The following is a 25,394-nucleotide window of genomic DNA, read 5'->3' on the forward strand; positions in this document are numbered from 1 at the left end:
GGAGCCAGAGGCCAAGTGCACAATACCAGCTTTCTGACATCAGCCATGATACAAAGGAAAAACCTGTGACCTTGCTCCTTCCCTAGGGTGTATTATCCACCCATGTTAAGCTTGTAAATGGAAAGGAATCAAGTTTGTAAAATGGGAAGTTTGTAAACGTACATAACACCGCAGTGTTGTTCAATTTGCTGATTAGAAGATTATTTGAAAAGAAAGTAAGCCAGAAGTTTGACACACAGACAAATAAGGTGCACTTTGCATTTTTTCTGGTGCATCAGAATTTTTCATTTTGCATCAGAATTAAAAGCAGGCAGCCGTATCACTGCTGCTCTTCCTACTCCGACTCTTCTGTCCCATTCTTCTCTTTCTCTTCGCACCAGACTGCGGACTGGGACCCGGAATGAGATGGCTGCTCGGCTCCTGTGATGCTCCCAATCATTCCCACCTCAGAAAGGGCCGATCTCCAGCACCTCACTGCACAGGCAAGGAGGGCCAACACCCCTCAGATGCTTCCAGGAGGCAGCAGCCAACACGCTGGTACTCAGGCCGAAGACTGTCCCGTGGCTAAGTCACAGAGCATCTGGGGCCCACAAGCCAGCACTGTGGGAATTGCTCCTGTCAAAGTTTATCCCCTCTCATCCTTCTCCAGAGTCCCTCGCTTGCTAGTTTCTGTTCATTTCACTCCGATGCCACCCTGGTGTGCTTTCTGCTGCTCCTCAGCCAGTTGCAGGCTGCCAGGGGGTTTCTGGCCCTCCAGACCTCAAGGCACTGCTGCTGCACACAGACCCTCTGCTCACTGCTTTTTCAGGTGTTAGGCCCACGCCCTGCCTTCATTACAGTTTTATTCTGCACAGCTTTATTTTTCTAGCCAAGCAACCTTTCTCATTTTCAGGCGACGAGAACAGAGGTTACAAGAGATGGTTATCGGCACAGACGCAGATCCCATCTGGTCACGACCTTTCAAGCAGCAGTACGCACTCTGCCTTCAGAGCACAAGTGGGACGCCTTCCACAGGCCGGGGGCTGCAGTGCCTACAGGCCGAGGTACAGACTGGGCCTGCCAGCCAGGGAGAGCCCCAGGACCCCACAGACATGGAAACAGCCTCTGGGGACACAGGAGAGCTCAGAAGGACCAGCAGGGAGACTGAAGCAACTGCCTCGAGCAGGGAACATAACCTGGGCTCTGATGAACACACACCTTTTCCCCCACTGTGTCTCCCTGGGGAATGTGGAAAAAATGGAGTTGTCAGCAGGACATCAGCACTGGGCCTCCCACATCCCACACGGCTCTGTCAACCCTGGGCTTAGCCAAAACCACAGCACAACACCTTCGGCACCCCCCTGTGGGCCCACCCAGAGCACGCTGCAGAAAGCACTGGGGACCCAGCAGGAAGCCAGCTGTTTTCCCTTACACATGAACACTTTGCAAAATAATTGTTCGTGTGAATCTTTTCATCACACCCTTCTTACACAGATACATTTTTTATGTATCTTTATGTATCTTTATTTTTTATGTATTTTTATTTAAAAAAATGCCATCTTACAAAATGTTTCAGCAATCACTAAACTGCTGGGTGGTGATCAAGATCTGTGGCCATACAGTGTAACTTCCTAGAGCTCCACAGCCCTCCATACTCTGTGATGTCCACAGGAACATTTCCAAACGCATACCAAGAAATTGTACCAGAATGGAAGGGAGGAAATGTACAAGCAACCATTGCTTAAAACTTGTGTTGCATCTAATGTAAACCCAAAGCAACTGTAAGCTGAAGAAGTGATCCACTCAAAACCAAGTAATAATAAGAAAAATATAAATAAAAATCCTTCAGAAGCAGCATAAGATGCCACCCAGGAGTTACTGGGCTAAGCTCCTGGCCCTCCCAGTCTTCTCCACTCTACCAAGTTCTTGACCTGCCAGGCAGCCTCCCCTCTGCATTCTGCTGGAGCACAGGAAGGCAGCTTTTGTTAGCACGCTCCAGGTGTGCTTTAGGTAGCGGGACTCTGCGGGGGCTGAGTGGGTGACACAGGACAGCAGTTTTTTGACCGTTTTCCTCTCTATAGACAGCTCTCCTGCTCCAGAGGAACATGCTGAGGAAGGTGTCAGGACATCTGCTGAAAGCACTGGCAGCTGCTTTGGACAGTTACACAGATTGAAACAAAGAGCTAGGCTATTTAGCAGCTCTGGGTTCACATCTTCAGCTACCTCAGAGCTGTTGCTTGCATTTCATGCTCTCAGTAGCACTGAAGACTGGACAAGAGAATGTCAAGCTGCATTAGGTACCGTAGCATCCACAGCAATGATGAAACTCGCTTTTACTGAATGTGAGATGAGGAGATTAGCTATCAGCAAATACACCAAACAAATACCTTCCGGTGAACACAACACTGAGAAAAATAAAGCAACATTTTCTCCTCTCTTTCCTAGTCCTATGTTTCAGCAATGACACCCAGAAAATTGTTCAAGAACTCTCAGAAATTAGGCTATTGTACCACAAGTTCAGGAATTAAAGCAGTGAGAAAAAGAAGAGCTTGTAGAAGGCACATTTGGTTAAATCCCCGCAACCTCTGGCTTCTACACGCTGCACATTTTAACACGAACATCGAAAATCCAAGTTAAAGCCTGAATTGGATAAAATGATGTCCAAAAGCTTGCATAGTATTGTGCACAGACTGATCCAAGCCACAGCACTGTAAGCATCACCCTAATTATGCAGTGACTGTGGTCACTTCAACAGGAGAGACCACTTTGCCCTTCTAGAGGTGGCACTGTTACTTCTGCACTAATACCGTGATAAAATATTTCAATCAACAGCATGCTGGTTCACACACAGGAGCGCTTTGCCTTGTGTTCTACTTTTGTTGGCATTTGTAGTTGGTCAAAAACACTATTAAAAAAAAAAAAAAAAAAAACAGCTCAGCCTGTTCTGAACTACCTCACAATCCAGAACCACCGGCTGTTCTGTGAAGCCCACCTATCTCATGCAGGATCTTCTTAACCAAACCAAAATAGGCGTATTTGTCAAGCTCTCATCATGTGAAAACAGCCACAGAAAATAAATAAATAAAATAATAAAAAAAAAAAAGCAGAAACGGAAGCTTCAGGATACCAAGTTCTAAGCCAAATGAGACGAACAGGAGATACATGTCCAAGCTACTGGGCAATGACAGCCTTGATCCGTTTTTCCTCTCTTAATATGGACAGAACAATGACCACAGAGTTATCATGAATAACTTTAAAAACTATGGGGCAGTGTTCCTCTGTAAGCTACACAGATAACAGCCAGAAGCGTGATGTGAAGCGGAATTCAGTTATGTGTCTTCATTGAGAATAAGTTGATGTAGTGATTGTGTTTCTCGGGGGGGTGATTCAGAGCGGGAGCCCTGCTCAGGCTGCTCTGACTCACCCCCATGAGCAACCACCCTCACTTTACTCAGAGGGCCACAGCCTCCTGAAGCCACGGCTCTGCTCTGGGAGCCCCCTGCAGCCTCCAGCAGGTGCGTTTCAGCCTCCACGCGTTCTAGCTCATAACGAGGTGTGACCGAAGTGGAGGGCAAAGGATGATCTTTTGCCCTTACAATAAAGTCAATAAAAAAGCAAAAGACACAGGGTCCTTACTCTCACGGGGCAATGAAGGACCTTCAACTACAGGAGAAAAGGACAGTGACATTTTTGACCCTAATCTGACATCTGAAACAAAAACCTAAACAAACAAAAACCAAGCTTTTTTTTTTTTTTTTAAGCCGCAGACAGGGTTTTTTTTCTGTTTTGTGTTTCAGAATGATTCAACTGTTTCTCTTCTGCTCTGCCACCTTGAAAAGAAATGCCTCTGGGCAAAGCAGAAGTGGAACATACCACTGTTAATGAAGCTTAACTAAAAGACTCTAAAAGATAGCATGTTTTTTCCTCTCTGGCTCTGTTTGCCAATCTACTATTCTCTGAATTTGAGGGCAGCTTGCTGAAATCAAGATTAGCAAAGTCTCTGCAAGAGTGGGAGAGCCTGCAGATGCGCTCCGTGTTAGAGAGGGCTGGTGGCTGTGCTGGTAGCAGCAGTCAGCGAACACCAAACAATCCCAGGAGAGATTCTGGGCATGAGAGCAAGCTGGATGTAGGGTACTCTGCAGTTTAAAACACACAAAGTTCTAGGCTGCCTGCGACCGTTTTTATGATTTCTGATGACTCACAAACAAGTGCTTAGATTTGCTCTGTATTGGTTCATGAACAGGGGGGTCATATGAGTAACTTTTTCCAGCTCATTTCCAGTTCCAATCCAGTTTAGGGCACAAGTGGTTACTCAACTGGTTGGCTCAGCAGCTCCAAAGCTGGTGACAAAGGAACAGTTTCAGACTCATCCGCACAAAAACACAAGCTCCTCCGCCTCCCGCCAGAGCCCACACCTCACCTGCACCCCCAGGCTGCAGCATTTCTCCAGTTCTCTAGACCTGGACCATGGGAGTGACGCATTCGAGGCCACGGTCGCTGAAATGTCACCAGCAGCGCCCCTCTTCCCACGAGTCCATACCTGTACCCGTGCGCAGAGCGTGAAGCTCCAGGGCCTGAGGCTCAGTTAACCGAGCCACTGAGGAGGAGTTGAGGCAGGTGCCAAAGGACCCAGTGCCCTGTCACAAGCCCCTGTACCACCCACGGAGGTGTCTGCAATAGTCAATGAGCTGCCAATGACTGCTCTGCAGTCACTGCGCACCCTCAGCGCTCACAGCACCCAACGTCATCTTCCTGAATACTAAAATAGATTGAATGCCATAAAAAAAAGTTGATTTTGTGTTGATTTTCATTACACCTAAAGCAGTATTTGAGAACGTGCAGAAAATCACTAAATACAGAAATGTTGGGGGTGGAGGGCACTGCCAGCAGCACGGCAAATCCAGTGCCTGCGAGACTTGGAGCGATGCACTGCGAAAAAGTCTGCAAAAGACTTCTTAGGTGCATAGCCCTCCCTGTTTAGGCAATTCATCACAATTTTGGATACCTGAATATGACCTTTACGGGTAATGCGATTTCTTCTCACTGCTGCATCACAGATGTAAAAACACTGCAAAATAGGTCCTATTAGTCCCATCTCAAAGTTACCACCAAATCAACAAGGATGTACTTGCATTTTAAACAGAGAAACTTAACAATGAGCCTTCATCTTGTCTCCGCAGAGATCTTGTAACAATTAATTAGTTACTTGAAAACGTTATTAAGAATAGGACTACTCTTGATTTCTATTTCTTGTGATCTCTTCCATGCACTCAGTTTTCTTCAGTACTCCACATGCTGATGTTTCACTTCCCAATTACATAGTGTTAAATGCCTAATATGGTGAAACTCTGCAGATTTACTGTTGTTTAGTTCCCAAATTCTGCTTTTTGTAGTATATTTAATTTTATCATAAATGAGAACACGCTAGCAGAGTTAAATAGGCTAAACAACTCATTTTTCAGTAATTGTTAGGGGCCGTTCTGTGAAGCTACCTACTTCCCACTTTGCTCCAGACGCGTTTTAAAGGCTTTGTTCTCTATGATTAAAACAAGCTCCAGAGTGTAGATGGCAACAGATTTTGAACGTGGTAGTGTTTAAGTTAACTTCAAAGACACACTGCTGCAGTCTGACTTGCTGTTCCAAACAGTATTCATGGTAAGTGTCAACGGTGTTTCATCAGTAACTTGTACAGTGAATGTGATCTGAACTAGAAGTAATCACTAGCAAAGCTTGTGATGAAGGAGGAAAAATTCCAGCACCTCACCAACGCCATTTACCCTCAGCTCCATCCAGCACTCCAAAGCAAATCTGCTAAGCTCTCCTGGGCGCTGAACTGCAGTGCATTTTCTTGTTCCCCACTTCATCCTCTTTCCGTTAGTGAGACTTCTTCTATTGCTTCATACTCTGCTGCTGAAAACCCAGGGCGTCAAAGAATGACACGTTATAGGCCAGAATGTCCAAATTGGGCTCTCTGTGGGTGTATAGAAACCCTCCAAGAGCCTCAGCTGTGATACAGCACAGAAAGGGGAACCTGGAAGCAAGATGAGCAGGGTCTGAAGAAAGCGAATAGAGCCATGCTCCCGCTCACACCAGCTGTTGGACAGAAAACCTGACCTGCACTTAAATGGGTGGGGAAAACAGGCAAAACTGAACAGAAAACTAGTAGCAAGCCTGAATACAAGTTTGGGCTCTGGCTTAGTTCTTACATTTTCTCTGAAACATGGAAATGACAGCAGCTTTATGATCTCCCTTTTCTTTCTTGTCCTTATGTATGAATTTACAACTGGCAGTACAATGGTAATCAGTGCACCATTAACAATACAAAAACATAACTGGAAGTGATTTTGAGACCCAATTTTCTAACATAAATGAACACAATCACATTTACAGCTTCTAGCAGAACCCTTTGCATTAATAATTTTGTTTACAGCAGATTATTTTATCCTTTCATTAACTACTGTTTCTTCAATACAATAAAAGCTGCAAAGCAGAATATATTGCTAGGCTATCTCCCTTAAAGCCTCTTTCCATAAAAGATCTGATCTCAATCAACTGGCACATCCATTATTTAACAGGAAAAAGTGTGTGATTATCAGAGACTGCTGTCTTAGAGCAGACAAATAACTCCTAGCATCACCAACTTTTTTCTTTTTAAAAAATCAGCAACAAAACAAACCTAAAAAAGCTACAGAAGTTGTCCCCTGCCCCTTACACCCCAATACTACTAGATTTAATAGCTCTCAGGAATAAGCCTGATCAATTAAGTACCAAACACAGGAATAATAACTCAATGGCTATGTTGATACCAGGCTCACAGTAGGGGTTCTGTTTGTTTGTTCTCATTTTGTTTTGATGTACTGTTAGCGATTGCTTTTTCCAGGTGTCTGCACAAAGAGCTAAGCAGCTACGCCCCTGCGTGATGGCAGCATTGGTGCCCCACAGAACTGCCTGGGGAATACACGGCCCTCACGAGAGCAACCTGCCTGGCACAGGTGGATCTCCAACACCAGTGAACTACTGCTGCAGATGCTCTGTTGGATGAACTGCTCTAAGCACACGAAGAACAGCTCTGTATTCAACAGGATCAAATGGCAAAGCAGTTCTTGACACTGAGCTGAACCACAAGCAGTAAGAAAGAATAAAACACAGCCTTCTTAACTGTCTGCATAACATCTCTAAAACCATAAGACCAAAGAGGAGCCCAAGGAAGGCTGGACTGAAAACAACGCACCCAGGGCCATTTCCACAGCAAGGTGTAGGAGGACTAAGGAGAGGAAGCAGTGAATGCCTTGTAGCAAACATCTTTATCCTCCTCCTAAACAAGATTGACAATAGGTCAGTTTCTGGCAACAGGCACCTAAATGTTCTCTCCTTCTGGGACAAATGAGAAAGAGCTCCTTCCTCCAGAGCAAACAAGGAGAGCCCTTCTCTAGCGAGCTGCTCTCCCCTCCATCAGAACAGCTTCCCCTGCCACAGCCTCACCTCCAAAGAGCAGCAGCAGCACACCAGGGGTATGAACCTGGGAGCGTAAAAGAGCCCTGCAGCAGCAGCATGTGCAATCAGGAAAGGAATTCTGATAATATGCCATAAATTCAGTAATCAAAAAAAGCGACCCTTTCAAACAAAAGCAAGGGCTTTTCCATGTTCACAGAAAAAATAATGGTTTGGCTGTAATAAAAAATCTCCACCATGCTTGAGCAAAAACTTGATTTACAAAAGGGTGCAATTGAAGACTGAAATTCAAGTTCTTTCCCATGATAAGTCAGAAAGAAACCCTGGAAGTCCCTCCATAATCTGATTTTACTTCCCACAAGTAAGTCACAAAGTAAAGCACATCACAGACCAACAGAAAATTACACAACTCTTGGACCACTTCATTGCCATTGCATCCCAAGAAAACTTTCTTCAGGGTAAACATGTGTTAATCACCTACATGCAGAAGCTTGGGCTTGAAGTTTCAGGAATGTCCTTATTTCTGAAAATTTCTCCTTACAAAAGGGGTCACACCAATTACCTACGCAGCAACCCCTTATTACTCCACAAATGGAGTTAGAAAACACAGCAAAAAGTATCATGCTACTTTCCTGCCCAGCAAGGCCCAATTAAATTAACAAGGAAGAATCACCTCCTGGCATCAAGAGGGTGGGAAAATTTCGCAATAATTGGTTTGTATTAGGTCTGGCTCCAAGACACTTTTTATTTTCTTCACTTTTATCAGTCTCCAGACTATCAGCCTTGTGTTTGAGCTTTATCAGTATGGCACACAGTCAGCCTCTTTCATTCCCATGAGCCAGTAATCCCAGAAGATCAGCCTTAAGCCGCAATGTAGCAGTATTTTAAATATCAGCAGGTATTGACGGGAAGAGACAAGTATCCATCAAATGCTGAAGGCCTCATCAGATCCTGTACTTGTACACAATGGAAGCTGATGAGTGATCAAAGTGCAAATAAACCTGAAAATACAGCAATTTGATTTGTGAACTTCACATGAAGAACGTAACTTAGGGACCCTATAATAATTCCCTGCACTGAGAGGCGTAGGCAACAACTGCTCTGCCTTCTCAGAAATTTCCCTAGACTTTAACTGGAACAGGAATATTGCAGGAAATGGCTATAAATAGAAGGGGGTTAATCACTCAAATGTCTACTCCCATGACAGCAGTACACTAAATATTCCAACTTCTAAATCTTTTAATATGATGCTTTAGAGACTTTAGCTTCTGTACTGCTGTCTGCTTCTCCCTGCTTTTTATGAATAATTTCTCCTATAAAAATAACAACAATACAATGAAGGAGGTTTTCTTTCACCAAAAGCATTTCCCCAGAGACCAGGCAAAGTCAGGCTGTGCATCAGCTGGGACAATTTGTCATTATGGGGCAACTTAAATGTTGTTTGGTGGTGCTGGATGGTTTTAGATGAGGCCACTTAAAAATACATTTACAGTTTCTTCATCCTAATATAAAGAAAATAAGGCTTATCTGCTATTCATTTCAACTATCAGAGCTGCTACAAAGTATTTCTCAATTAAATGTCTCCATTTATCTTAAAGTAGCATCTCAAGCACTTTACGGTCGGTGGTAGCAGATACCATGTATCTTCAACAACATAATACAAGAGAAGTTTATCAAGCGAGACACTAAAGAAAAAAAAAAAAAAGAAATAGTCTCATCCCTGACGCACAGATGAGAACATACAATGATAGCCAGGCTTTTCCAAGCCCAAACTGCAGCTGTGTGACACACTTAGAAACAAAATCTAATTATTACAGGTCCCCAGCCAGTACTTTCCCCACAGCATTTCTCACCCAAGAAAATTAACGTTGAAGCTTTCACATTAAACAAAATGGAGTAAAGGAAAAATTACAGAGACCAAAGTTCTTTATTTAAAAGGTGGAAATAGATGAGGTCTTCTACTACTTGATCATAAATAGCGAGACTGACATTTTATGATAAAAAATGAGTGATTTGAACCCAATGCATTTGAAGTGATAGAAACAATGGAAGCAACCAATACGTAGATTCAATTTCAGGAGACAAAGAGCTGCTGCAAATCTCGACAAAATTATTAAAAATTCAGATAAGAAATTATGAGGAAAAAAAAAAAAAACTTGATTGGGGTTTTAATATTACTTCTAACTTTTTCAGTGGTCTTCACATTCCTGGAAACTTTGCTTTTGATGAAAAGCTTAAATTCCTACCAAATAATCTTCTCTTTTTATACAGTACCTGTCTGCTATTCTTATCACTTTAGCTTTTCATACACCCATCTTATTTACATCATCAGAAGTAGAAGCTACCATAGTCATCAAAACAGACTGCTGTATAAAAAACATTATATACTTGTAATGCCTGAATTCCAACTAGCTTGGCAGAATCATATTTGGTAGTAAAAAAAAAAAATGGTAACCCAATACCTTAGCAACAATTCAGTGAAGGAAAATATTTTTATTATTACTTAGATAAAGAATAGTCAGATCATTACCTTGCACACAGTAGAATTGTCAACATACCTACGTATCAGTATCACCTAATTAAAGCATAGATAAACATTTTTAATTTAAAAAAATGACTTCAGTACATCACTACCACTAGCAGTAGATGTAAAACAGTAACTCTGAAGTGCTGGGAAACAAAACTAGGCTGGGATGAAGACTGACCATATTCTGTACAGGTTTGATGCCTGTCTCCGGAGCGGTACCCCTTTAGCTTTAAACTACATGGGAAATTTTGCAACACTACAATGTTGTATTTGAAACTGTACGAACACAGTGAAGTTGTTATTTGAAGAAAAGTTAGTAACATAGATGGATGCAAACACTCAGTATACTAGAAAGGTTTTCATTATTATTATTGTCTTCAACCAAATACAGAAGGCTTTCTGCCACAGGCACTGCGCGTCTCTTACACGGATGTTTCAAGGAAGCCCAGCAGCGTCAGCCTGCAGAGGACTGACAGGCGGTCCCTCCTTACTTGTACTGCTAACAGCAGAAAGGAAAGTTTCTGGTTTTGCTCCAAAGATTAATGTATCATTTGCTGCTGACAATCTGCCAAACCAACCATGCTTTTCTTCACTCCAGAGAGTTCACAAATAACTACTCACCTTCCAGTCAGCATTTACCACACACGTTCCCAAATATACTCCTCAAATGAAAAGAAAAACAAGACAGCTCTCCTCCACACACATACACACAACCTTTTGCCCTGAAATCATTATGAAGAGTAAACAATTGAAAATACTTTGCAGATGCAGACAAGCATTCTTCATCTCCTCACATTATGGCTCAATCCTAACATCACACGGGTGCACAGAAGACTCAAGAAACTTTAATTCAAACCATATATAAGACAAATACAAGAAAAAAACTATGGTTCAGGTTTGGGCTCTTCCCCCTGTCCATTTCAATAAATTAGTTACCGGACCTGCATGCACTTTGTCTTGCTGACACCTCAGATGGCTGCGCAGGCTGCACACACACACAGCCCCTCGTTTTACTGCTGGCTGGGTACGAAGAACTCTCTTCTTTGCCGAGAGGAATCCCGGTCCTGACTCGGCTGATCTTCCTTACACAACAACTTTGATGGCTTGAACTGTTGCTCAGACCAGGGCACCCAGAGATAGCTGGACAGTAAATTCCAACTTACTGACACTGAGCTTACTTTTCTAACACACGCATCAAGTTCCCCGATTTGACTTATTCCTACCTCTCCTAAAATTTCAAATCCAGCGTACTGCTCCTCCCGTACAGTTGCTGTGACTTCCTTTTTCTGGAGACAGACAGTGCTATGGGCTACACATACAAATACTCCAACCACAGTGCCACAGAAAATCCCATGTTGGATGGGACCCACAGGTACCACTGAGTCCAACCCCTGGCTCCGCACCCAAAAACCAAACCCTCTGTCAGAGACCCTTGCCACGTGCCTGGGGAGCCTGTTCAGTGCCCAACTGCCCTCCTGGTGAAGAACCTTCTCCTGACACCCAGCCTGACATAGCTCCGTGCCGTTCCCTTGGGTCCCTGGTGCCCTTCCCTGCAAGCCCAGACAGTTTTCAGAACACCGCAATGGAAAATCCCCATATATATCCCAATACCCAACACCCATGTAATTCCAAAGGGAATGGATGAAAAACACCACCACCAAACTGCCCCACAACATCGTCAAGCACCGAAACACCCAGGATCCGAGCGCAGACCTACCAGACCATGACTTCCAGCACAGCCTCGAAGCCTCCCTGGTGCACCTCCAGCGGCAGGCTGCCAAGCCCTTACTACAGCAGTCTCCTGGCTTGTTTCCTTGCTGGAGCTCAGCTGTGATAACTGGTTCCCTTCCTTCCCACCGCTGTCATCGAGGAGTGCTTTCTTATCCTGGTTCCATTTTACAGAATCACACCCTTCACAAAACATGTCCCTATGAGAGGGCCCCACAACAAGGCACCATAAGGGTCACAAGCCGGCACTGCCAGGAAACAGCGGTCTAAACCCAAGGCAGGCGATGCAGTGTCACTGGCATGTTGATGTTCACCTATGCACCACACTGCAGTACTCAAAATCAGTCTTTTGGGGGTTTATTTACAGTCACATACGTAATTATCTTGTTTTCAAACCAGAATGCTTTATATTCTTCTGCTAGTAGCATGTTGTATACTCTTGAACATCAAAACGTTAACTGTATAAAAACTAGAAAATGAAATGATGCAACAATAATATCAAAACACAAGCACCTTGCTTACAAAAGATAAAAAAGGCATTGCTCAATAAACAGCTACCACAAGAATTTCAAGCACCACAATTATTCTGTTGTCTAGTTGTGTGTTTTGTTGTTTTTTTTTTAATATTTTCCAAACTAGGCACTTACTCTGATTTTTAAACTGCTTCAAACACTCTGTAACTGAATCCAAGCAAAAGACTTCTGCGTTAAATCTGTCACAAAACACTCTGAGAGCACGACTGCAAGCCTCTTAAAACGTTGGGTCCATCCTACTGAACGCCAGCTATTGCGTATTCCACACAAAAGCTTTGCTAAATTGGCAGTTCCTGCAATTACTGCTGAAATATTTCATTTCTTTGCTTAAATATCCTTTCTGTGTATTCAAACAGACAAATAGAGGACCTCCAAACCCACTGAAAAATCAGCAAATGCTTTGTGCCAATATCATAAACCAAAGACATGCTAATATTCTTATTAATTAATTCTTATTAACTGACAACATCCCTAAATGATTTTCCATGTCTTCCACACAAGTACTACCTCTATGAGCTAAACAAGCTACCACGCACCTGCTGCCGTGAGCTCCAAACTCCAGACTGGCATCACTGACCTCATCTTTGAATCCCCGCGTACTCTTGTAAATCCAGTTGGTAAGTACAGGGCTGGGAGCAAGGGGAGCACAGAAGTGACACAGCGCAAGGGCAAACACTGCAAGCTCTTCATAGACTCCAAACCACATAAAAGATTTCATCAGTCCCAAATTCAGATGTCACCAGAAGCCTCTGCTTTCTGCAGTGGACACCAGAGGGAACAAATGCCTCAGAAAAACCTTGGGAAAAGAAGTTAACAGCACTCTAAGACTTTGGTATTCCTCAAAAGCAAATTTCCAAAATGTAGTGACATAAAGATATTTATCATTCGTAAGGCTCATAAAAAGACCTCTCACCACCTCTTCTTAAGAGAAAACTAATAAAAAGAAGAAAGATGCCATAACATACATACAGATGCAAAAATTAAGCCCACAACACAACTTCTTTTTCCATTACGGGGCATACCTTTCCCATTCAATCACCACTATTTCTGTAGAAAAGCATATTCATACAGCTATTTTATGAGCAATATTCCCAATTCTTCATGATCTCTTAGAAGCATTTATTTGCAGAGGCAGATCTATCCCATCAGCTCAACTCACTCCACCCCTGCCCCAAGGAACCATGTATCACTTACTCAACAGTTCCTGTTAAAAATTAAGAAGTGAAGTAGCAAAAAATAAATAAATCTGTGATCACATGTCACAGGTAAAACTATTCAACATTACAGCAACACGCAGAATAACACAGGCATAAAGCCAGAAGCTGGTCTCTTTGATGGAGGTAAGATATTTTGATGTGGAATTCACAAAGTTATTCTAAAAATCCAAGTAACTCTGGCAAGTAATGACAAAGTATACAGAAGTAGAAGATCTTTACAATGCAGCAGTCCTTTACAATTCATTTTCATAGTGAAAATGTAATGCAAGACTACTTATCAAAAGCATGCATGTGTAAAGATTCTGAAAGGAACAAAAACTAAGCTTTAGATAGTGAAGTTTATATTAAGTACATTTTGCATCAAGAAAATAATTATAATACCTCTTAATGCTCCTTTTAAGGTATGTAGAAACAAGTATTTCCATACTGAGATTTAGGCCCGAAGACACATAGTGACAGAGTACAACCCATTCCCAATTTTAAGTCAGGAGTATCTAAGGTAAGAAACAGTAACTGAAGTTATCGCAGCTGCCCTGACTTTTTTTTTTTTAATGCAACTATAAAACACTTGAGGGCATTTCTCCCTCCACGGCCAAAAGCCAAAGCCATGAACTGGAGGTAGCAGAGACCTGGGCCCTCCAGCTTCATACAACCAATGTTACCAAAGGTTCCTTTCTGCAGCACACAGGCAATGAAACTGTAGCCACCTTAAACTGCTGAAACCAAACAAAAAAAGCAAAGCAAACAAACAAATCCAGGCAGATGGTATGACTGCAACAACATTACTTCTTGTCAAAGGCAACTTTGTTGTTGTTATCAGTTTCACTATTTGTTTCTTTAAGCTTCTGAAGCCAGGGTGTAAATTGGGTTACTCTGTTAGTAACTTATTCACACGCATATTTACTCACTGGGGCCTCACCCTGGGACTGCAGTATGTGTCACTGGCACCGCATTCCTGAAGGTACTCCCACCAGGCTCAAGATAAAAATTCACGCTTGTAAAACTGACAGACCGTAAAAGACAGTCAAGCAACAACAACGTCCTTTGGTCAGTGCTGCCCATGAGCTAAGTGACACTCCAGGCATTGGAGAGGTAGGATGCTTAGTTTGGATTTTTCTCTCCTGCACTGCTTTCACAGAAACTGGCAGCTATGAAAAAGAGATAACTTTTAGTTTATTACTTACACTCTGCTGCTGTCAAGCATGGCAGTCAGAAAACCCATCCGAAACCTAAGCATTGTCATGGACTTTGCATAAAATGTAATGTCAAATAATGCCTGATCCACAACACATGGCCATATTGGCAACCCATAGAGAACCAAGGAGAGTTTCCTTGTGCATCTCTAAATCTATGAAAAAGCACCTGAGCTACTTGAACTCTGCCTCTGGTCACCAAAACACACCACTGGCTTTCTAGCTAAACAGCCAAACGCTAGCACGTGTTTCCACCTACCTTAAAAACAAGAACAGTTCATATTTTTCCTGTATCCTCCAGTATACGTAACATTTCTGGCAGCTTATGTTTCTATGGAATTTTGTTTTTAAATGTCACGTTTGCCAAAAAGAGTACAGTGCAAACATATGCAAGCTGTAGAGAAGTCAGGCAACGTTCTACAAGCTTACTCTAAGTACAACTTCCAAGAAAGGGAAAGGAGTGAAATCAGAGGGAAGAGGAAAAATACGTTCTCTCCTTACTACAGCACAAGAACCCAAGAAAGAGTTTTATTTATTTATTTATTTATTAGGAAGGTTTTCTTACTCTACGATTTGGAGATCTGCCAAGGCTCTATAGACAATTGGGGAACTGGCAAATCCGTGACATCAGATATTCCAGGGAAGTGAAACCTGACTTAACGGAAGAGATTTTCATTAAAGAACAACAGATACTTAAACTGACTCTAAAAAGAAAAAAAAAAAAAAGTATTTTAAGACCACATAGAACTTTTAAAATTATTTAAAAAGCCCTTCGCATCACCACAGGCAAGAACCCCAGCAGAACACGTTTCCAAGCTAACCCCCGGCGGTTACTCTCCATACCCCCCGGACCCCCGCTGCTCTCCGCCCCCCGCAGCAGGGCTCAGGGGTGCCCGAGCCGTTTCTGCTGAGCGAGACTCGCTCCTGCCCGGCCTCCCCCGAGCCCTGCTGGCTCCGGAGCTGCCCGGCCGGGCCGTGCCTCGCTCCCCAGTGCCTGGATCCCTGGTGGGAGCGCCCTGCCCAGCGGCCCCGCAGCCCCCCCACGCACGGCCACCCCGGCCCCCCGCGAGCCCCCCGATCGAGCACCCACCGTGTGGCGAGGCGCCGCAGCCCGGAGCCGCCCCCTTCCTGCCGAGCTCTCCGTGGCGGGGAGGGACCCGAGGGAGCCGGGGAGGGGCCGCACGGCGCTGGGGGAGCCCCGCGGGCAGCGCGGCCGCAGCCGCCCCTCAGCCCCCGCCGGCCCGGCCCGGCCCCGCCGCCGGTAACGGCCCCGCGGGCACTGCGGGGAGGGGGCGGTTGCCATGGCGACAGCTTCACCCCCGGCCCGCCCCCCGGCCAATCAGCACGCGGCTTTCAATATCGAGCCGCCGGCGGCAGCCAATCAGGAGGCGCGTCCCTCCCCGCGCGGCGCTGCCCGGGTCCATTTTGCCCCGGGGGCCGGGGCCGGGTGGGGAAGGGCTCGGGGCCCGGGGCCCGCTCCCGCTGCACTGAGGGGAAGCTGAGGGGAAGCCGGGCGAGGCTCGCCCTGCCCTGCCCTGCCCGCAGCCCCACGCGTGTCCCCGCTCCCCCTCCCGTTGTAAAACGCGGCTCGGTGCCTGCCCGGCTCCGCCCAGGCGCTGAGAGCTCATTACAGGGGATCAGGAACACCCCGGGGGGGGGGGGTCCTGCCTCAACCCGCCCCGGAGCCCTGCGGGCGGCACAAAGCTCGCCCCGCTCCCCTGGGGACATTTCGGATTATTTTGCGGGGTTTCGAAAACACCGTGTGCCCGCACGCTGTGTCAGTCGGCGGCTCTGAAAATGTATTCGCTACTGAAATGTGTTTCTGAAAATCCAGTACTCGTGAAACGCAGCATCACAAACAGTCCCAGACACGCAGCTTTTCGAGGCAGTCTCATTCCTGTGTTTTTCACATTGCTTATTCCAGATAGTCTTGGCCCGGATACTCAAACCTTGGCCGCTGGTTGGCCTTCGTGATGACAAATGGTTTTGTGTCTGCCTATTCTTGGAAAGGCTGGGCAACATTTTTTAGCAAAGAGCTCTTCACTCAAGATTTTGCAACGTGACATTGTTGTTCTACAGGCTGTGGTACAGCCTTTGGAAAGTGTAAAGCAGCTCTGATGCCACTGACTTACTGGATTAACCGCAGGGCTACAATCCAGAAACTTTAAAACATTTCCTGCGCTGCCATCTTTCAGGTGAATGCCGATGCCTTGCAGTGCCTGTCACACAGGGCCACAAGCACCTACACCTTGTCTTGTAGACACCTTTTGCTACAGGTAGATTTCAGTGAACCCCACTCAGAGTTTTTCTGTAGGTTTGTGACCCACACTTCAAATCTCTTTGTTGGATTCTCTTTTCTGCTTTAATGCCTCAGTATTTAATGGTGGGAGTGAAGAGACCTCACTCAGAAGTTACCTACATACTTCGTATGACAGTCGAGCAACTTGCACGACATTCATGTTCTTGGCAGACACGGAGCTGCTCTGCACAGTGCGTGCAACATGGGTAACAAACTTGTCTGAAGCATCTTAAGTAAACATTATTTTTTTTTTACTCTAGATGTCAGTGAAAAAAAATGAGGTTTTCAGTATAATTTTAATTTTCAATTTCCTTATTTTTAGATTCGCTCCCTTCCCCCTTCACAAAACAACAAGTGCTCTATTATTCTACCCCCCCCCAGGCTATTGTTACACATGTTCTCAGTATAACAAAAGGTTTTTGTCTAAAAAGACTGTATCTGAGTCATGTCTTTGCATGTGAAACAGCTGTACACCTAGGGCACATTCTTGGTCACTTGAAAGTGTGTCATTTTTAGCATTCTGGGCTTACATTATTTTAGCTCTGTGCAACTGCAACGATCAGGAAAGGGAATTAACACCCAAGCTGTCTGCACATCTGCAGGCATCACAGAACCGCCACCGCAGACCTTGGCAGAGGAGAAAGAAAATGCGAGTGGAAATGCAGCGTGAAGGATGTTTGGCCAAAAGCAGAAAAAAATAGTCTGAAAAAAAAAAAAAAAGAAGAAAATCTAAAGGACGATGATCCAAAACAGCCAGGAGATGCCTAGAAATCATTTATAATAAAACTTTAATGCTGATGGCAACTTACTAGTGTCCTGTATTCACTCCTTTTAAGTCTTCATCTGTACTAGAACAAATAGCCTCCAACACCTAAGGTTGTTACCATGTGGAGGAAAGAAATTTCAGCGCCAAACAAGAAAGAGTAAGAGGTGCTAATAAGTAACCAAATCATTCTGGTGTGACAGTTTTGTGCCTTGTATTTAGAAAAAACAAATCACAGGAATCAGGTTTAACTAGCAAAGTTTATATTCAGTCTCCTAAAAAGAAAATATTAAAGACATTCCTAAGGAATTTGGTATGTTTACTAAGCCTACCCACGACTGACTGCACGAGGTCAGTCTTGCAATACCATCTAACATGCCACAGCTTATAAGCGACGTGATACAGGAGGATATGGTGTGAGTCTCAGCTGCTAAATAAACCTGGTCGGCTGGACTGGACCTTCCCGGCCTCTGCAGGTGTTGGACCAACCCAGGGGATCAAAGCCGCCTGCTGCCACCAGGGCCTCTGGGGTACGCTGCTATAGTGCTAATGGCTGCGATGAAGACCTGATGACCCTCACCCAGCTCCAACTGGAAAGCAAAACGCTCCCTCCGAAGGTGTTCTGCGCAGCTCCGCTCCTGTAAGAAGCTGCTCTTTGTTCTGCACAATGACTGCAACGAAGGGGGAGGCAACACCACATAATGGACTGAGTGACACTCAGTACCAGACTGCAAATGCAGATGTCAGACAAATGGATGCTGAATTTGGCCAATGAAGCTACAGCCTGCAGTGAGAACAGGCAGCTTTTAACACTGCTTTGCTAAACCGTGACTTGGTATGTGCAAAATGCAGTGGGAAACTTCTGAGGACTTGTGGCATGTGTAGAGGGGCAAGCTGTTACCTAAAGCAGGACCTCAAAGAGCACTGACACCCAGATACCTGTCAGCCTTGCACTTCACTGTTCTGCCGTCTTCACTGAATTCAGTGTGAGGCCTGTCACTTTAAAGCTGTAAGCCTAACTTAAATGACCTAAAGCCACTTGAGACAGAGGGCCTCTTCCTTAACCTCCCTGACCTCTGCTGACCACTGTAACACGCCAGCAGTACGAGCACATCAGCTGATACATCCGTCAGGGCAGACAGAGCCCTGCTGTGAGCGGGTGTGCTGAGCTCCTTCCCCTTTTCCCCTCTGATGCAAGCTGCAGGAGCTGGCATGCCGGGTTGGGTCCGAGCCGGAGAGAGGCCTCAGCCCACCAAAGCTCCCCTGCTTGCTCACAGAGCAGGGCTGCCACTCTCAGGCTCCCAAAACCCAGACCACGGACTGGGGGAGTTGGAAATGAGAGTCCCTCTACACGGAGCCTGCAGGTGTGCCTGGAAGAGCTGGGAGTGAACCCTCCCTCCCTATTCTGTAGAACCACATCAGGAAGGTGCACCACAGTATTGCTTCGGATCACAGAGAAGCCATGACTAGAAGCACTCGGGCAGACACTCTTCAATGGTGGCATTTTTGATCATTTATGCCAATTCTGTGCCAACTATGTGGTAATAAAGCAGCATTTTTGATACAGCTTACCTATAGAGGAACTCCTTGAAAGCACATCGTTGTCACTCGTTCTGTGCCCTAGCATTTGTCTGCACGGTTGCTTATGTTCTGCACCTGCTCATGGCAAACATGTTTCTAGGTATGGCCTTGCTTTACAGGACAGCTTGCTCATCGGGCATGTGGACGCACACGTTGCCTCAGACAGTGAAGATCAAAAGAAGTTGTTCAGAGTTAGCAAGACTACGAGCCTTGCAAAGAGCAAGCGCATCCTGAAGTGGCAGAGTGACCTCGCTGCTATATATAAAAGACAAATACTCTTTATAAATAATATTTAAATATTTCTACATACTTCTTAGTTCTGTCAGTTTCCTAACGTGGATTTTGCAAAACCAGTTCCATTCATCAACACAAAATAACATTTCATCCAAAGCACAGGCAGATCTCCCGCTAGCTACTGCCTCACCTGCCCACCTGCTTAGCGGGGCTGAGCTCATACCCTATTATTAACGTTTCTTTGTCATAAAAAGAAGCGCTGGATTGTTAGGATTGCCACTTTTTAGATGAGACACTGAGTTCCCTTGTGTTATTTCTGCTGACTTTTCTAATCAAATATAAAGATCCCATGACACATTTTGACAAAAAGTAGGGCACAGCCAGCTTATTTATTCCTTTACTAAAAATAGGCTTCAATGTCCAGCAGGTTTTAACGTGTTAGATAGCACTTTAAGTGCAATAGCTGCCACGCTTGCCTTGGTACACATATATTACCAGTTATGTTCATCTTTGCAATGTGCTAATTATGAAAATCAAGCATCAGGTTTCACAACGAGCTTAGTAGTTCCACTTCGCTAAAATGCTTCCTAGGATTAGACTGTCCAACAATTGAAAAGGCAATAAAAGAGGTTCTTAGCCTTACAGGAGGAGCTTGTGACACCCCTCCAAGCACCGCACGGCATGTCTTGCATCCCTGGGGTTAATGGTATATTACTGTTCTCAGCCACGGGCAAGGACTAGGGAAGAAATGAATTATGAGAACTGGAACAGAAACGGCCTAAAGCAGCCCATCTCTCCCCCACCTTCCTTACATATTTATTTTCTGGATGGCCTTTCTGTTAGTGCTGTTCTGAAAACAGAAGAGATGTCACGACTGACAGTGAATAGAGTACCGACGATCACAAATACCACTGTGCACCACACTTTTTAATGACTGTGGCTCTGGAATGTGCTAAGGTAGGCTTGTTTCTGAACCTGGCATTCCGGAAGACTTTGAACTCGTGTTTTGTCAAGTCTGCTTAGAGATCATTGTCCAGTCACTTATGTCAGTGCTGTAAATCAGAGTTAGCAAAGCTTCATTTTGTGGACAACTGCTATAGGAGAGCAGAGTCTTTAGCCTTTGTCTTTAACCTTTTAAAGGCCCTAGTCTTTAACCCACACCAACGTGGTTACCCTTTGAGTCAACTACATTTACTGACCCGCAGCACACATTGAACACCACTTCTGAATTTGGTCACGTGCCATTTGTGAATCATGAAAGACTTGCTCAGAAACAAGTCCTTCTTTATCTCCCACAAGCTGTATGTCACATATAAACCAAAGAAAGAGATAAAAGCAAATGTGTTTTATTACTGCTCCCAGCACAGATACTGCATTAACATTTCACTAGCCCACAGAAAACACGATCACTTCAACCCCATTGATAGTTACACACTACTAGTAAGCCAGTGTAAGTACATGTATCTGTGCCTACGTATTAGAGCAGACTGAAAAAAACTATGTGAAATTTCAACATCAATAAACACAAGAAAAATAGCATATTACATGCAACATCATTCCCCTTAAAATATCTATTTTTAGCTAGAAATGGACTATAATTTTGAAACCCTATTTAAAATGTCAGATTTGAGCTTCCTCACACTTATGAATAGGTTAAGACTTTAATACTACTCATGAGTTTCTATTTTTAAAAGGACTATCAAAATACATGTAACTAGCAGTTAGGCATTCAAACGGAATTTATGAATTCCTTATTAAGAATGTCTTAAGTGCCTATAAACCTCTCATACTAATTTACGAGCACCTATTCATATCAATGTTTCTTTTGCTATAAAACTGTTCTTGAACGCTAAGATGGTGCAAATAGTCACTAAGATGCAGTGAAATCAGTGAGAACCAAGAACATGCAACACTGGTGGAACAAACTGAAGCACTTCCATCTCATGGGTTTATAAATTTAACTCATCACCATCACAAGCCTTGAGTTCTACCCTCAGAAAAAACAAACAAACAAACAAACAAAAAAAACAGTATCTGATACATTTCAGAACAGCATCCACCAAGTGTCATTAATAGGCGCTGCACAAACAGTGCTGCAGAGATTCTGGGAATACTCCTAAAATGCCAGTACATAGTTTGAAACAATCCCCCAAAAAAGGTTTTGTTGCTGGAAAGTGCAGTCAGCCTGAATCAGGAAGACTCATATTATTTCTAGGAATTACAGTTTAGGCAGTTTCTTTGAGCTACATACACATCATCTTCATTTTCAGTCCTAAATAGTCAGTGTTACTGAACCTGGCCAGATGCCTTAAGAAAAAAATTCATGGCAGCACTGAAAGCATATCATCGTTACTTTTAAAACTCACAAATTCAGCCTCGTCTTACTATATCACAGCTCCATGCTTTGTGCTCAGTCTCCTTCCAACACTGTTTCCAGGTATTGATTAACGAAATCTGAGTGTGTGCCTCTTTCACCCACTCAGTCTGGCAATATATCACAACAAAGGTGAAAGCTTCATTTCTACGAATCATACCCCAGCAGATTCAACTACTGTGCAAATGATGCCAATCTTCTATCCATCATAGCGCTGTCACTGAAACAAAACATACAGCAGGTGAATCATGACATTACTGTCAGTTTGGATGCCAAATAAACACAGAGGCAAGCTGAGAGGTGCCAGCTTAACTTCATGCTTCCCAGTCTGTTTCTCCTTCCCACCTCCTTTTCTCCTGTATCACGGTGACATTGCTAATATGAGCAGATGAACTGTTTTGCCCTTTTCTCAAGGCACTGCACATTTGGCTGCAGTTCAGGAAGTCCTTTAGACACATCAGAAGACCGAAGCACACGCTGAAGCAGCTTGCCCAGGAGAGTGCTTGCTGCTTAAGCCTCTGAGAGGGAAAGTGGGGTTTCGTTTCCAGTGTGAAAACCACATCCATTTAAGCAGCTCCACCACTTACTGCGTAGCTCTCCTGCTTGGAAGGGGCTCACTGAGAGTTTCTGTTGAAATTCTGCTGTACAACAAAGCAAGATATCACTGCCCAGGGCCAGGCTAGCCTTCTGCGTACGGCTGGGTCACCTTTGCAAGAGAACACATTCCAGAAGTTTATAAATATGTGTCTGAAGAGTGTTTTTTTTTTTTTTTTTTTATTATTATTATTCCTGGAATGTCTCTCATTGCCAAAAAAACGTAGCTATGCTCAGGAAAATATTCCACGGGGAGCAAACATTCTTCGGCAAAGCCATTCCTCCCTGCTCCACCCCAGATAGCGTTACACAAGTGAATAATGCATGTCAAGGTATTAAGTACCATGTAAACATTTCCAGTAAATGTTCCTGCTGCAGGCCCCGGCTTAACTGCTATTGCTTTCCTCTGTGACAGTGGAAAAAAATAACTTCCTCTATTCTTCTGAACCTAAAGCTTAATATTAATGAAGCATTTCCTCTTACCAGTCACTGACTGGAGGCTTCTTCCTTCCCTTTCTCCCAATATAGATCTTAAAAGCCTTCCCAAACGAAGCTTTACTCAGGAAAGGCTCTCTCTGATGGCCTCGCAGCCTCTGCGATGGAGTAACTGGATGTTCCAGAACGCTGCAGTTATGGTACTACATTTAAGGACAAAAAGGCAAATTCCAGTCGGAAGCATGTTGGGTTCTTCTCCTCTTCTCATACCACTGAGGATGTTTTACATGAACCTCTGGCTTCCCATCACAAATTGTCCAGCAATTATCCCCCCCCCAGCTCTGAGCCTATGTATTTTCACATATTTTCTTCTCAGGGAGTGAGAGCACAGTGTTGGGAAGCCACAGCCCCTTTCAGACTGGTAGAGGAAATCCCCTTGGAATTCAGTACTGCTTCAGGCATGCACATGTTTGCGCAGCGTGTACCAGTAATTCCTCTTCCTTCACTGTCTCTGACACTCCACAACAGGGGCAAATGTGGTTCTGAGCAAACTAGCCAAAAGGGGACGCGCTTCCAAGGCAGGAATGGAAAAATGCTCAAATATCACTGGGATGAAGATAGGCTTTTAGATTGCTCCAGTGAGACTGAAATCCATTAGTCCCAAAGGAGAACTGCCCAAGAAAATTTCTGGGATTTTCCACTGGAATTTGTACATTCCCAAAGGATTTGCTGTAGGAGACCAACCTAGGGTCAAGTATCTGAGGAACTCCCAGCAAACAACACCAAATTCCAATCTGAAAAGCACTTGGGCAAAAACCTCACCTTCACACTCAACAGCTCCATTCACAGTCATGCATTTTCTATAACATTTTCCAAGTATAAATTATTTCTTTTAATGTCTGTTAGCCGCACAGGGCTGGCCAACAGTTGCAAGACGAGCTGCACTGTTCTCCTTTGCACAACTGAATCGTTTTGCTGGCAGTCCTGGGGCCTGACCGGGGCCATGGCACCAGCAGCACTGAGCATTACTTAGAACCAAGGGTCCCACTGATCCTGCAAAATCTTTTTTTAATACACCAAACTGTTTGGAAACAAAAGAGCTCAACAGGTCTTCAAAGTTGAAAGTATGACAAACTAGCACAGTGTTTTAACAGGTTTTTGTTAGCCTTTCATAAGCAACAGCACGCACGTGGCTTTCTGGCATAGCAAAACACAAGAACATCCAAAGCCAGGATATTAATAACCTGTTTTGATGTTTACTGATCATTTGGCTACAATCAAACTTTTTGGAGGACTGTCTTAGAGTGCAATGAGCTCCCCCAGGCTTCATTATGGAGCTGCAAGAAGACTGTTCCCAGAGACAAACGGCAAGTAGTAAGAAATGTACTCCTGTTTGGGCAATAAATGGAAAGCAGAAATACCAGAAAGCAACCTCCTCAAACCCCTCTCTGTCCCCATGCTTACATCAGCAGCCTTTTTGCCTGGTCGCCCAGACGTGGATGAGAAGCAGTGAGCTTGCAACACTGCCTAGCACGGCTCCAGAGCCAAGGCTGCCAGCTCGCAGGCTTCCACCCTCTGCACAGCAGCTGCAGCACCGATAGCTGTGACTGTTCAAAGAAAATAGAAGCACATGGAAACAGAAATCGTGGCCACTGGGGCAGAATCAGGTCACAATAACATGAGAACTGTTGTGCACATCTCAGTACCTGATATGGGGCTAGTCTTTGTGTACGGGCACAAAGCAAAACCCACGCCAGAGCGAGCCGGTCCTGCTCAGAAAACTGTTTCCAGCAACACAGCAGCGAGTTAATGATTGCTATCACAGCTACCACAGGAATGCCAGTGCTCAGTACGAAGGGTTTTGAAGTAGGGCTTTTGAATGCTGAGCTCCTTGCTGCTTTTAGCTCCCCCATAGACGTACCACCACTGGAAAGGCCAAACCAGCTGCAAAAATCTCTGGAGAAAGTTTTGTCTCTCCACTGCTTCCTTCCTAAGGATCAGTAACTCACTGCATTTATAAATCCCCAAAGAGGTGAGATAACCTCTTTTGGTGTAAGAGGGATAAAACTTCTGATTTCTAGACTTCAGAGAACATTACTGCCAGGGCTAGGCAGACTTTAAGAAGGACCAGTGGCTTCTAGGCTTTTCAAGAAATTATTTTCAACTAAAAGAAGTTCATTTCTCAGTCAGGGTGCTGAGGGCACCAAAGTCAGGTATAAACTCCCTGTGCAGAGGAACGAGATGCCAGCAGAAGTGCATTCACACTCACCTTCTCCCCCCAGCCCCAAGCCACCCACCAAAAGCATGGTTCCCCTCCTCTTGCCCCCAGGAACAGGGGACGACCTGCAGGCCCCCACGCTTTCCAGCCCCCCACCCCTGCTCCCCCCACCTTCACAGCAACCTGGCCCCACGTACAAGAAAGGACGGACGCCACACGGACGTTCCCCAGCATCCCCGTGCCATACAGCAGTGCCTGGCAGCACAG

General features: G+C 44.6%; 1 protein-coding gene across 5 annotated transcripts in view; it reads right to left on the reverse strand.

Moving 5' to 3' along the window:
- The window catches only part of PIK3CB (phosphatidylinositol-4,5-bisphosphate 3-kinase catalytic subunit beta), a 109,884-nt gene that overhangs the window by 64,201 nt on the left and 20,289 nt on the right, over nucleotides 1-25,394 (reverse strand). Inside the window, exons 1-2 of one of the 5 annotated variants that reach the window (XM_068691575.1) lie at nucleotides 15,720-15,917; nucleotides 15,195-15,280 (exon numbers count right to left, since the gene is read on the reverse strand). The exons of 3 other annotated variants lie outside the window; for them this stretch is intronic. The gene's annotated coding sequence lies outside the window, so the exon portion shown is untranslated. Of the gene's footprint in view, nucleotides 1-15,194; nucleotides 15,281-15,719; nucleotides 15,918-25,394 lie in introns of those variants that run through there. One more of the 5 variants, XM_068691574.1, reaches the window with a different exon arrangement.

The sequence above is a fragment of the Anas acuta genome, chromosome 9 (genome assembly GCF_963932015.1).
Source record: "Anas acuta chromosome 9, bAnaAcu1.1, whole genome shotgun sequence".
Lineage (NCBI taxonomy): Eukaryota > Metazoa > Chordata > Aves > Anseriformes > Anatidae > Anas > Anas acuta.